The sequence below is a fragment of the Choloepus didactylus genome, chromosome 2 (genome assembly GCF_015220235.1).
Source record: "Choloepus didactylus isolate mChoDid1 chromosome 2, mChoDid1.pri, whole genome shotgun sequence".
Classification (NCBI taxonomy): Eukaryota; Metazoa; Chordata; class Mammalia; order Pilosa; family Megalonychidae; genus Choloepus; species Choloepus didactylus.
The window spans coordinates 75,937,642-75,951,508 of record NC_051308.1 but is presented as its reverse complement, the minus strand read 5'-3'; positions in this window follow the sequence as shown (position 1 = coordinate 75,951,508).

Genomic DNA, 13,867 nt, shown 5'->3' with positions numbered 1-13,867 from the left:
AGACCTCATGAACTCTCAGCTGCATAAGTTGCTGTTGATTGTTTTTCTTTTAAACTGCCTTTTTCCTTCTCTTTTCTACACAATACTCTAATGGCTTTTCTCCCGTATCTACATCTCTGACCATTCGTTGTCTCATCTCTGCAGGTTATCAACAGCGGTCCTATTTTGGACTTCTTTCAAACTTGTTCCTAGCCCTTTTTTTCTCACTTTCTTTACCCTCTTCCTAGGCTCAATTACTTACAGATGGCTCAAATATTTGTATCTCTAGTTCACGTCCCTCCTCTGAGCTCCAAACTTGAGTATCCAATGGCCTACTCTTTTCACCTAACCATTTCCATGGCACAAGTTTGACTCAGCATGTCCAAAATGGAACTTAGGGTATAAACCCCCTCTTCTCTTTTCCTGCCCTCCTTACCAATTTTGAAATGTCAGTATTCCCTTTTTCAGTGAATTATAACACCATTCATCTAGTTATAAAATCCAGAAACCTTGATACCTACATCAGCAAGTCCTGGTATTTTACTTCCTACATGTTGTTTGCATTTGTGTAGTGTTCTCCACATCCACCACCACCACCGCCCTGGCTCAAGCTATACTTGCTTCTAACCTACCCCTTCTCTCTGTCTCTTACCTACCAGTTCCCCACAGCAACTATAATGATCTTTTTCAAATAAAAATATGACAAATCATCCCTACTTAAAACACTTCATTGGTTTGTGAATCCTCTTAGGATAAAGAAAATATCCTTCACACAGCCTACAGGGCTTCGTGTATGCTGGTTCACCTGTCTCCCACTTCAGCTTCTCTCTGCTATCACAATCACTTCCATGTAGTTCTTGGAAATGAGTAATTACATAGATTCATCTTCCCTTTGCCTGGCATATTTAACCCTCTTGACTCATTCTTCAGACCTCAGCTTAGCGCCACTTTATCATAAAACTCTTCCTTGATCTCCCAGATAGGGTTAAACCCCCCAATTGTATACACTTATGGCATTGTATACCTTTCCTTCATAGTACTTACTACAGTTACATGTTTACACCTATTTGTGTGATTATTTGAGTAAGATCCATCTCTCCAGCTAGACTGCATTGTCCCTGAAGAGGACCCTAAAGGTTTTACTCACCATTATATCTTAACATAAAGTATACATTCTATCTAAGGACTGAACAAATAATTAAATGAATAATAAATGGCTATAAGTTCTATCCAAGTACATAGTGGACCATCATATTAAAGTTCACAAATGTGCCATGAAACAGTTAAGCTTTTTACAAAAGTGAAAAATAAAATGCAACATGAATTATTTGTAAATTTACAATGACACATTCGATTTTCTATTAGGACTTGAATATTTGTGATTGTGTAGTTAAGCTTTCTCTGCATATAAGATATGATTTATTTAAAAGTGTTCAAATGTAGAATCTTCTACTTCAAAATGACATCTGTAATAAATATCATTTAGAAAAGATGATTCACTGCAGACAAATGATTTCTATTCGGAAGCCCAGTCTTGAGAAATATGTAAACAACTCTGGTCCTTAAAAAACAAAATCTAACAATTTACTCAATGCTGTGTATTTCCACTCTAGTCACCTCATATGACATTAATCAGAATCAACAATTTTATGGTTCAGAAGTACGTCATTTCCATAATCACATTAACTTTGACTACATATGTCATAGTTACAGCAAACATGGATATGTAGAAACAGTTTGTGGAGTGAAAAGATTTAGGCAGACAAATTACAATTCTGGCTCTATCATTTACAAATTCTTTAAGCTTCAGTTTCCTTTACTTTAACTTGGGCAAAATAATTTCCATCTTGTAGTATTGCTGTGATGAACTGCTATCAAGTTGGCTTGGTGTCTGTCTTATAGAAGGCATTCAATACATTTTTTTCTACCTTCCATCATCATGTTAATGCCATAAAAAGAAAAAGAAATGTTTATACTTTGAACTAATCAAGGATTCCCAAATCTGTCCAATCATCAGAATCATCTGGGGAGCTTTGTAAAAAGGCAGATTCCTGGGCTTTATCCATGGAAATTAGAATATAGGTTTGGATTGGGGCCGAGAGATCTGAGTTTTTCCAAAGTTATCTGGATGATTCTGATGATAAACCAAAAATCTCCAACTTTGTTGGAGCATTTCTCTCTTTGCTTTTATTCTTTACTTTGTTCTCAATAATTTCATAGAGATTCTGTGGTTCCAAAAAGTTAAATAGTTTGTCCAAGGTGCCAGAGCTAATAAGTTTAGGATACAGGGTGAGAATCAAGTGTTGGTAGACCCCAAATTTCATACTCTTTACTATTCTATGCAGCAGTTCCCCTAAAAAATGTATTCTTGATAACTTGTGCAAGTTCTGTATACAGATACTGGGATGATATCTGAGAACCCACCTGATCCAGGCAGTAGGGAACTTTAGGCTGACTTTATGTGGTAAGTAGCATTAGACTCTTGGCAGACCAGGAATGAGTCCTGCTCCTGACACTCTACTTTATGGCTTTGGGCAAATCTGTTAATTTTTCTGAGTCTGTTTCCTCAATTATAAAACATAGAATGTAAATGAGTTATAACACTTTTCTCACAAGGGTTATTGTGATAATGAGATAATGTACCATGCAATGCCACTTGAATTTAAGGAGGCATTATATGGGTCTGTAAATCTTGCAAAATATTTGGCCACCTCTCATTGGTACTGGATTAAGGAATAAAGCATGTCATTCAGGGAAGTTATAAAAGCAAAGCAATATGGCTCATAATTTATGCTTTCATTTATTCAGACATTATTCCAGTACAATAGGAGAAACAAGTGTGTGTGTGTTTTAATTTAGTCATCAGGCAGTTTTACATTCCTTTAGTTCTCTCACTAGTAAACATTTCCTAGGACTTAAGAAATAAGCTGTTTAAATGAGCATTTAAGTAAACATAAATTATTATATGGCATTCATTTTCAGAGAGCTAAACACAAACTAAGATATAAGGATATCCAGGAGTCTTTCTTGAACTTGAAATCAAAACTTAAAATTCCCATTTTGTGCTGAAATAAGGGAAGATAATGTATGTTTATTTTCTGGGAACATTAATTGCCCCTGAGATAAACAGAAGCCACATCCTTCCCAGATAAAGAATGAGAAAGGAAGTGAGCTGGAAGGGATTGAGTATCAGCTATTTATAATAGAAGTAACATTATTTAAAGTTTATCAGGAATATGAGGCATGGCAATCCTTGACTAAAGTTGCCACCTTTTGTGAAATGTTAGGTCAAAAGAAGTGCTTAGATATGTCAGATGGTTTAAGATTTTCCATAGACTTCTGGAATGTTTGAGGAGAGAAATCACCTGATAAATATTAACCTTTACTTAATATTTAAAATATATACTCTTGCCGTCACATCAAGTTAATATTGTAATTTTCTAATTGATGGATATAAGTAACATTATTGAAGTTATGAAGGCTTCGCTATAGAAAGCTGCCTTTCAGATCAGTTACCGCCATCTTAATCCCAGAGTCTAACAGCTTTAGTGTGAAAATTTAGAACTGTTGAAACCTTTTGAGAAACTTCCTTTAAGTTCCATATCTACTTGCAAATGTGGTCTAGAAGAAAGAATGCATTAAAACAGGTCACCATTAGAAAAATATTTGGAATATGGTCTTTAAGATTTATTTGACTCAACCAATAGACATCAAACTTCCTGTGACTTAGATTGTTTTCCAAGGCACCCCAATGCAGTAAACCAGCTGAAATTTCTCCCCAGTCCTGGTTATTTTAATGGGACAATAATCTCAAGATAAAATTATATATCAAAATATAATTTTATACCAGAAATGATGGGACCAAAAGGAAGAGGCTGGTGGGAATAAAAGAAAGATCTTACGTATACTGAAAGGCTGATAGATCATTGTTGAAGGATACAACCTTCTAATATTGAATAGTAAAGTTGAATATGGATTTATTTCCTATTGCTGCTTAATTTTACATTAAAAGAGATTTGATTGACTATAAAATATTTTGTTCATTATCAGCTTCACTACATTATATTTATCAAACACTATTATTTGTTCTAACTTCTTAGAGCTTTCAATGTCTTAAGAAAATAAATTTGCTATCAGATTTCTTACATCTTAGAAAATTAATTGAAAATTGTAGTTTTCATTGAGTATTAGGCTTAGGGTAAGTTTTATTTTGACCTATGTTAACTATGGGGTGGGGAAACATTGTGCTTTTCCTAGAGGCACTAATAAAAAATTCATTTTTTTAGGCAAGGTCTGGTGTCCAAATATGGTATTGAACACAGCTTTACAGGAAAACAGCAACATAGTTTCAAGATAGCTTAGTCCAGGTTCTAATGGATGATGTGTGGATAATGAAAGGAACTAAAATGTATGCTGTGTTTGAAAACTCCAGCTGCCTGGTAATTTGTTAGTATTGGAAAATCAGAAAGCAAGAAGTAAGGCTTTAATTCACCTGGTTGGGTATCTGGTCAGGGTCATAATACTCAGATGTTGAGGGGAAGGGACAGTTAGCAAGACAAAAAGTAGAGCCTCCGGACCAGGAGTTGGATGTCCTAGTATAATACTTCTAGTATCAGAAAGCAGATATGGTCCAAGGAAGAAGTTTAGTTATAAAACCTTGGGACCCAATGTCAGGTTTAGATTACTGTTAAGAATGAATTGATGCTAAATGCAACCCTATTTTGTAATTGTTTAACATGGGAAGACCTGGTTTTGAACTTTGCCTCCACCAGGTCACAGCTTATCTTTTTAAAGCCTTATTTTACTAATTTGAATTTGTCACAGTAATCTTATTTATAATTCTTTATTTATAAAATGAAGTTTTTACTTTACACCAGTGTTTTGAGTATTAAATGATATGGCATATAAAAAATGCCTGGTGCATAATAGGAACTCAATGAATATAAATACCTGTCCTCTTTTCTCAAATATGTCTTGAGCTAGTCAGTTTGGTGCTGAGGAGGGGGAATGGGGTGAACCAGCAGGTTCCAGTTTCTGAGACTTGCGTCTTTAAGACCTTTGTTGACCACAGCATGAAAACAGAGACTTCAAAGAGATCCTGAAGCAACCAGTTGCTGCCCTTATTAATTCCTATAGTAGCCTGTATATCATCATCTTAACCTCAAATTTCCACCCAACCTTGGTTCTTATCCTATATTTGTTTGTTTTCCTACTGTCAGACCTGGGTCTGTGCCATACTCTATCTTCAATCCATGGGTTGGTTTTGGCACTTGATCTATCCTTTTACCTTCTTCAACTTTAACCCATTCTTCTTTCAGGAATTCCTCTCATCTTCCTAACCAGCAGGCAGAAGTTTCAGAGTGGGTAAACTTCTCCCAAATTCTTCCAAAGCCTTAGTGCTTGCCTATAATCTACATTAAAAAAAAATAATAATTCCATACAACTCGTTGCATTTTCTAAAGGTGTGTGTGTGTAGGACTTTTTTTAGGACATCATTTATTGCTTCCAATATGAAATGCTACTTGGGAAATGTATCTCAATACTAAAATGCTAGGAAGAGCTCTTCTAAAACACTGCTATGTTTTCTCCATTTTGACAACAAATGACCTGAAATTTATGCTATATTCCCTTTCTGTTTTGGTCTCCAGTAACTTCAATATCAATTCTGAAGCACAGTAACTATCGTATGACCTGCATACTTGAGTTCCTGATCTCAGAATACTAATTTAATTCACATTTACTTGATTCCTATTTTTCAATTCATGTTTAAATTTTACCCTTTTATTCTCTTTTTGTTGTCACTTTATCATTGTTTTTTTTTGCTTCAAGCCCCTTTGGATCCTTTGCAGGAAGAAGTGGGAGATAAACAAATAATTCCATCCTATTATCATCCTTATCACTTTAAGAGTAATTTTTTGTGTATTATTTCTTCCACAAGGCTTTGAATCTATTTTAAAATTTATCTGTATAGTTTCTGGATTACTTGTTACAAGCAAACATCAAGCATATGTTTGTTGTATGAAAGAAAGATAAGATAGTCCCACCATTGGGAGATGTAGATCCTGTACAATTAGCACCACTAATTCACTTCTTCATCTAAACTTTATTAAATAACCACAGCCTGTTAGACATTCCTCTAGGTCCTGGAGACAAAGAAGTGTAATATATGTTTGAAATGTTAATAAGACTTCTAGACATGACAAATGTCTTATAGTGGTAAGTTACAAATTCAGGACAGGACTTTTGGGGTAAAAATTGTCTGATTTGAGAGCAGCTTTGGCTAACATACATGTGAAAGTGAATTCATTAGAGGACATAAACAAAATCAAGGCTTCCAGACTTCTGTGTCTTCCACACAAGAATACAAATGATAACAAAGAATTAGCACCCATAATATATAATGAATTCCTAAAATCGATAACAACAAAAATACTCAACAAACATAAGGGCAAAATAGAAATCTCACAGAATAAATACAAATATCCCATAAATGTAAGAAAAGATGCTCCACCTCCTTAATAATCAGGTACATACAAATTACAAATGCAATGCTGTACCATTTTACATCCATCAGATGGTCAAAAATGAAAAAGTTAATACCTTGTAGGCAAGACTATAGAACAAATCTGTTTGGGGTTAGAGAATTTATCAGTTAAAATATATGTTCACTAATAACATTTATGTAAGTAAAAAACTGAATTCCAAACATTTTGAAATATTTTATCAATTTATGCTTACCTTGATTACCAAAGCATTTAATTTTTTTACCCTAACAAAAGACTAAAGAGAGAACAAAAGCACAATAAAAAGCAATAACAGTATAGCAAAGATGTTTTCTGATTTGTCAAGTTTTATGAAAATAAATTAATAATTATGGTTGTTTTAATTTCAGTAAGAGTCAATGAAATATTGAAAAGCAACATAGAATTTTGCTTGAAATAAATAGTTTTGAAAACCTACTTTGTGAGAGAGTTTATTCACTAGACTGTTTTCAGCATGAGAGCACGATATGTGTCTATTTTTTGTTTGTTTTCACTGTTTTATCCTTAACATTTGGTACAATCCTTACACATATTAGGTGCTTAATAAATCTTTGTTGAGTATACAATAAACAAAAATTAACTTCAACAAAAGAAACCCAACTTTACACACTTTGAATGAGAATGCATTATTTCTGTGACAGAATTTTTTAACTATTGTGTATTTTTCCAGTCTTATTTGAACATGGTAAGAACTTGGCAAGTGGAAAATTCCAAATTTTAGGAGAGAGTTTTTTTTTTTTAATCATTTGATTAATAAAATAGTGAGCACTTTTAATAATCTCAGTCAAAAAGTTTATTGCTTCTGACATGCTCTTATAGTTCTAACATTATAAATAGTGGAGAAAAAATTTAAAGCTTAGTTTAACACTGATTGTGGAAAGAAAATAGTTTTAATGTACCTCTCATAATCTTGCCCTCATGACATATTTTGACCTTGTGTGGTATAGTAGATGCAACATTGAATTACAGTTCATTTACTTACCCCTGCTATTAATTCCTATGTTATTTTGTGAAAGTTGTTTAACCTTTCTGGGCCTTTGTTTTCTTATAAGCACACTAAAATCTGTATGATCCTTCAACTCTCTCCAAGCTCCATAGAGCTACAACTGCATGGAATTGACTTAACAAGTTTGTGCTGGTGGAAGGAAACTTGTTCATTGTATGAACTGAATTTAATTGGGATTTTTTGAGGTTCTTAAGGTACAATTGCAGTAATCAAAGGTGTCCCTAATCGTAATTTAAATAAGAGAGTTTTATCTTTAATGCATCCTATCCTTTCTTCTCCTTCTGAGCATCTACCCTGTTTCAGATCAACTTTTTACGCCATTGGCCAGGCATTTGAGGGACTTGTCCCTCCTAATTTTTGTCTGCAGTTAAAAATAGTCCTGTAGCAAAAATCTCACTGGAGCCAAAATGTAAATTTCCAGTTTATTCACCAGTCTGTGATACATCTATGATACATTTATATGGCATTGCCTAGAGCCCTTTCCCCTTACCCCAATTAATCCAAATCTATTCATCCTTTAAAAGTCAACTCACATTCTTCTGGAATGCCTATCTCCTTCTGTTCTTTGCTGTCTTGTTTCTTCTTTGCCATTCTTTCATGTGGCTCTTTTGTTTATCAACAGACCTACTGGCTACTACTGGATTGTAAACTTCATCAGGGCAGATGCCATACCTTGTCCATTATTCAACTCCTGTACTCAATGCATCTTGACTCATAATGTATACTTGAAAATATTTTATGAACAAATGAATGAATGAATGAATGAATGAATCAGGAAAATTATTGCCTAGAGAGATTTTACTTTGATACCTTCTATTTCCAGGATACTTTTGATTTATAATAGGCCTTACAAGATGTTATTGGAAAGACAATTCTACTAAAATTGGAAGGTAACTCTTATCTCCAGTCCAAGGTATTTATTAAATGAATGAATGAATGAAACAGTCAATTACACCTTTCCCTAGATATTTATGAAGTCTTTTTCATTTTTCCCACACTCTGCCTTTATTTTTGTTATTTATACAAGCAAATGATGTAGGGATGTGCATGGTCGGATTTAAGTATAACGAGGACTGTGAATTTGTTTTGGTAGATAACAAATGTTAATGAATGTTCCAACCTCAAAGAGGAGCTCAGGGAAACACAAACCTCTTTTAGTGGGGTTAGTAAAGGAATTGTGAAGACAACTGGGCTGAAGACTTTTATCCCAAATCTTTCTCTTGCACTTCTGTCTTTTGGAATTCTCTCTTTTACAGCAGTCCTTGGATAGATTCCTATTCATATTAACATCTTCTTGCAAAGCTGGGGCAGGAACCAGAGTAGAGCCCAGGAGCAATAATATATAGACCTGAGGGAGGCTAGGCTAAAACGAAAAAAGTTCATCTAGGTGGAATTAGATTGAAACTTGGAGCCAATTCTTAAGCTAAAAAAGAAGAGTGCATGTTGTTGGGCTATATTATGTTTCTTGGAGATCTAGCTGTAGTACCATTAATTTTTTGCAAATGGCTAGTCAAGAATAAATGGATTTGGCTTTAATCACTTCTCCCAGGAGATATAACTAACAGTAAGAAGCCAAGGTAGGTTTTTTGATTGAAGAGTGATATGAAAACAGTGTGCTACGAAGTTTAGTCTGGTAAGCAGTGTTCAGGTACAATTAAGAGAGGATAACACTGTACCTTGAAAAATCATCCAGGAAGTTGTAATGTTAATACAGGATGTGGTAATGAGGAATCAAACCAGTGAGTTCATGGGAATGGAATGAGAAGAAAAATTAAAGGGGCACTGTGATTGCATAAACACAGGGAATAAAGACAAGAACAAATAGTATTTGATATGATTTATCCATTTTACAACAGACTAGATTGCAAGCAGAAAATTCACTTTCTACTTATGGGAAAGTTTGAAGAAGTTCAAAATATATTCTATTGCTTATTAAAATATGTAAAACACATTTTCCTAATTTACCAAGTTTCTTAATTTTACATTTCCTTTATACATTTTTTATTTCTTAATTCTTCTTTTATCCAAATTTAAGATAAAAATACATGCCATTTTAATATGCATTTTCATTCAGTATAGCTTTACAAGATTGTGAGGAGTAGATGAAAAAATGTTTAAAGTATCTAGAATAGAACCTGATATAAAGCAGATAATCTATAAATGTGAATTCTCCTCACACTTTGTAACTTTTACAAACACCACTTAAATTGGAGCTGTATGTCTCTACTTTGGCCGAGGACTTAAGTAATGGGTGCCAACTAACCCTCCGTTCAAAATAAGAAGTTGAACCCCTTGTGAAGACTCCAAAAGATGTGATACAAAATAGTTTTCCAATTCTTGGGCCCTCACTCATATTCAAATATAAGATGTTTGAAAATGAAGAGGCTTGGGTTTAAGGAAATTCAGAGTTTCTCTGAGGAAAATTATTGTGCTATGAGGCCCACCCATGTCAAGGGGATAGTTTGGGGTTTTCTGTCCCTTCACTTTACTGAGAGTATTTATGAAGATCACTTTGAGATCTTTGTATAGGTCCTTTGGATTAAAGGGATGGTATACATCTCTCTGATACATTCATGGGAAAAGAAAGTTCATTGGTTAGAAGTAGTTCACTGCATGATTGAGGAGTTGAGGAAAAGTGTTTGGAAAGTTTACTCCCCACTGAGAGTAGGCTAAAGATTAATACATATTTTGAGATTAGATGGGGAATCTGTGGTAGAAATATTGTCAGAATTTTTTTTTTTGAAAGAGATCACACTGAAGAAGTCTTCTTGTAAGCAACCAGGCAACCTCAGCAGAAAGATCTAAGGTAAACTTTTGGATGTAGAACAGGATCATATGCGGTCAGACTGTTGCCAGAATAAAGGGCAGTGCAATAGATGAGGCCAGGCAAGGTAATCAACATTAACCCCCATAAAGTGCTCAAGAGATAATAGACAGTTTTTAACATTGACATTCGACAGAAGAAACCAAATGAGGTTATATTGGTGTCAGTCAAGTAAGGCTCTCCAATATCTTTCTTATAGATAATATATATCCATCTCTTCTTCAACTCTGGAGGAGTTGGAGGCTACCTAGTGAATAGAAGAGGGAAAATAAAAATTCTAGGTAGGATGTCCACTTCAAGTGTTGATGGACTAGGGAATTGTACCAACTCTCCCAATGAGAAAACCTGGTCAAAATGCTTAAAAATGAGAGCGCTAACAAGGCACTGAAGATACAGGGCCAAAATTTGGGAGAAGAAGAAAACACAGAGATAAGCCCAGCATTTGGGGCTACTCTTTTCCTAGAGGTGACTATCAGTTCTAGAAGAGGTGGCTGAGAGGACAAGAAGATGAAAAATAGATTTGGACAGTTTCTTAGGGAGATTCTCTCTCTCTCTCTCTCTCTCTATATATATATATATGTGTGTATGTGTGTATAAATTTCAGCAGGCTTTTTAATGGAAATTAACAAGAAGATTCAATAATTCATAAGCAAATACAAAAGACAGAATAGGCAAAAGAAGTCTGAAGAAGAACAAAGTGGGAGGACTGATATCACATTTCAAGACTTGCAATCATGTGTTTGGCTTTGGTATATACATAGAACAATAAATCACTGGAACAGAATAGAGAGTCAAGAAATAGACTCACATGTATATTGTCACTTGATTTTTTTTTTTTAAACAAAGGTGACGATGTAATTCAATAAATGGTTGTAGAGCAACTGGATACTCTTACAGAGCAAAAGCGTTCCATAAGGAACAGTTTGGTTGCTACTTCATACCATACATCATAAATATAAATGTGAGGGTTAAAAGTATAAAACTCTAGTTAAAAAAAGAGCATCTTCTTGACTTTGGAGTGAACAGAGATTTCTTAGAATGTAAACATCAAGTGCAATTTCTGGATAAAGATTCACAATACATATATTAGATGAGAGAGTTGTGTAAAATATGTAATAATCCTCTGCAAATCAGTAAGAACCCAATTTAATTGACAAAAATCTTAAATGGGCAGCTTACAAAAGAAAATTTCCAAATTGCCAGTAAACATTAAAAAAAAAAAATGGAATTCAACATTATTACCCATCAGAAAACACCACTGCACACTCACCAGAGTGATTAATATTAAACAAAGACTTCAATAGGTGTTGTAAAGATAGAGTAAATACAGCTAAAGAAATATTTAGTAATTTGAAAGGTAGCGCAGATGAAATATCCAGAATAACATATAGAGAGATGCAAGTTAATAGAGACAAAACCCAGCAGGAAAATTTTATAAATTTTACAATTGAAATCCCAAAAGAAAGAAAAGAAAGAAAATGAGGTAAAAACATTACAAGAAATAGTGACAGAAAAGTTTTCAAAATTGGTAAGTTATTACTCCAGAAACTGAAAATCCTCTTTAAAAGCCTCCACAAAATAAATGAAAAGAAAATCATATCTAAGCACATCATCATAAAGCTTCTGAAAATCAGACACAAAGAAAATTTTAAAGAAAGCCTAAAAAGAAAGATATATTATCTTCAAGAGAGAAATGATAAAACTTACAGTAGCTGTCAGAAAGAATGGAAACTAGAAGACAACATAGTGACGTCTTCAAGGTGCTGAAAGATTAAAACAAACAAAAAGTAAATCTAGAATTCTATAACCAGCAAAAATATTTTTAAAATGAAGTTTAAGTAAAGACACTTTCAAATACACAAAAACTGTAGATTCTCACTGATAGAAATACTAAAGGGTGCTCTCCTATCAGAAGAATAATCCCAGTTTTACAATCAGAGGTGCAGGCAGAATGAAAGCAAAGGAAATTATAAACAAGGGGAAAACTAAATGGAGAAGGATTGTATAAAACAAGAACTACAGTGGCAGTAATATATTTGGGAACATGTAAGTTGAAATATAAGATAATAATAGCTTATAATCAGGAGGAGAGGAAATGGGGTTAAAGATTTGGATATTTTAAGGATAACTCCAGGTTTATCACTGAAACAATAATAAAGGAGAATATAACTTTCAAACTGATAGTGGGGAATGAAATAGAATAATTTTTAAAAATCATTTTAAAAGAAGGCCATCCAGAAGCATGCAAACACATGGATGAGACTTGAGAACATTGTTAAGTGAAGTAAGTCAGATACAAAAGGACAAATATTGTGTGATCTTATTGATATGAACAAATTATAATATATACACATGTAGACATAAAATGTAGAATACAGGTTACCAGTATATAGAATGAGGCTAAAAAATTGGGAGTGGTTTCTTAATATGGGCAGAATCTTTAAGTAGGTTGAACTTAAACATTGGGAAATTGATAAAGGTGACCATAGCATGTTATTGTGGGCATAATTAACAGTGCTGAATGGTGTGTGAATGTGGAAGAAAGGGGAAGTTTAGAGTCATTTAAGTCACCGGAAGGAAAGTTGGAGCTTAAAGCATGAGAATCTATAACACAGTGAATCTTGTGGTTGACAGTATCTGTGATTAACTATACAAATATAAAAAAGTTGTTTCATGAACTAAAACAAATATATGACACTATTAAAAGGAGTTAATAATAGAGGGGTACATGGGAAAAATATACCTATTGCAAACTATGCACTATAGTTAGTAATACTTAATATTATTACATCATTAGTAACAAATGTACCACATCATTACTATGGGTCAATAATAGGGGAGATAAAGGGTATGGGAGGATTTGGGTTTTCTTTTATAGTTTTCTTTGTTTCCTGGAGTAATGAAAATATTCTAAAATTGATCATGGGGATGTATGCACAACTATGTGATGATATTGTGAGTCAATGATTGTATATTTTGGGTGGTTTGTATTGTGTGTGACTATATCTCAATAAAATTTCATTTAAAAATGAAAAAAAAAGGTCAGAAAGAAGAGATAAAATATGAATGAGACACAATATATTGGTAATTACATTAAATGTAAATCAATTAAATTCTCTGGTTAAAGGACAAAGAATGTCAGAAGGATAAAAATATAAAACCTAACTATATGCTGCTTACAAAAGAAACACTTAAAGTGTGAAGATACAAAAATATCAGAAGTGAAAGGATGGAATACATAAAAACAATGAAGGATAGTATAGCTATCTTAATATCAAGTTAAGTAAATGTTAGGGCATAAAAATTATTAAAGATGAAGAGGATCAGTTCATAATGATATAAAATTCAGTTCATTAGGAGGTAGGGCACCTCTGAATTTGGATACAACTAGAAACATGTCTTCAAAATATATAAAGCAAAGATTTGCAGAACCATAAAGAGAAATAGGCAAATGTATAACAATAGTAAAATATTTTAACACACCTCTAATTAATAGGCAAAAGGAGAATAGACAAA